At 43.6% G+C, this 1,298-nt stretch overlaps 1 pseudogene; it reads left to right on the top strand.

The window, feature by feature from the left end:
• LOC104982889 overlaps nucleotides 1-460 on the top strand; it is a 9,958-nt pseudogene extending 9,498 nt beyond the window's left edge.
• Nucleotides 461-1,298: the final 838 nt, after the last annotated feature.

Raw genomic sequence — 1,298 nt, forward strand, 5'->3', positions numbered from 1 at the left:
GCCCATCAGAGCTCTCCCGCATGACCTTGTCATGGGTGGGAACTCCCGTGCTGGCTCCTAGCACTCCTGGGTCTCCTGCAGTTGGGTAGGAAGTCACTGAACGTGTGGTAAAGAGACTGAGCCTCCATAGGGGAGTACTGATGTTCTTACCCCTCCTTACCTTGCCTTCTCTTAGCCCCTGCATCTGGACTACATGATAGCTGCTGTCAACCTATTTGCCCAGACCAATGGGTTGATGGGCTCTCAGGACCGGAGTGCTGTTACCATAGTCATTCAGTCTATGCAGGTCCCTGGGTTCACCCCAAAGTCTGGCATCAGCATCCAAGTTTCTGATGAGGTTCTGCAAACCAGTTCCTCCATTAGTGAGAGCACTTTAGTTGGGTTGGACCACCACACTACTGTAGCCCATGTCCATGCAAGCCTCCTGTGCACTGGTGTTTTGCTCCTGGCTCTGCTCTGAGATCTCCTGTCTGAGATTTATCCATTGCCCTTTTTCCTTGCTTCTTCAGTTTCCAGTAGCATTGTATTGAGGCAAATCCTCTCTCACACTATTTATTTCTTCTCCTTCTCTCAGATAGACCATGTCTTTTCTTTGTGTGTTTTTTCTTTGTTTTGTTCTATTTCCCTATACTTCTTCTTGTGTTCTTCTGAGGTAGAAATGGATATGATTTCTACTAGTAGTCTCTCTGCCTGATTTCTTCCCTGGTTCATCTTGACAGATCTCATCTACATCCCTACTTTTCTTTGATGTGTATCTTTAACCTGTGATTAATCTGTATGTATATCTTTCCTCATCTCTCTCTCAAGATATACCTCATCTCTCCATGTGTAACTGTCCCCAAACTCAAAATTCCAGGTCTCCCCTACCCTTCTCGTGTTCTATAAATCCCTGTCTACATTTTATTTTCTTTCTATGTATCCCTCAATTTCTTCCTGTGTAAAAAAGCAAGAGAGTTCCAGAAAAGCATCTATTTCTGCTTTATTGACTATACCAAAGCCTTTGACTGTGTGGATCAAAATTAACTGTGGAAAATTCTGAAAGAGATGGGAATACCAGACCACCTGATCTGCCTCTTGAGAAATTCATATGCAGGTCAGGAAGCAACAGTTAGAACTGGACATGGAGTCACCATGTTTATTTAACTTATATGCAGAGTACATCATGAGAAACACTGGACTGGAAGAAACACAAACTAGAATCAAGATTTCTGGGAGAAATATCAATAACCCCAGATATGAAGATGACACCACCCTCATGGCAGAAAGTGAAGAGGAACTCAAAAGCCTCTTGATGACCA

Source organism: Bison bison, unplaced genomic scaffold (assembly GCF_000754665.1).
Source record: "Bison bison bison isolate TAMUID 2011002044 unplaced genomic scaffold, Bison_UMD1.0 scf7180017860815, whole genome shotgun sequence".
Classification (NCBI taxonomy): Eukaryota; Metazoa; Chordata; class Mammalia; order Artiodactyla; family Bovidae; genus Bison; species Bison bison.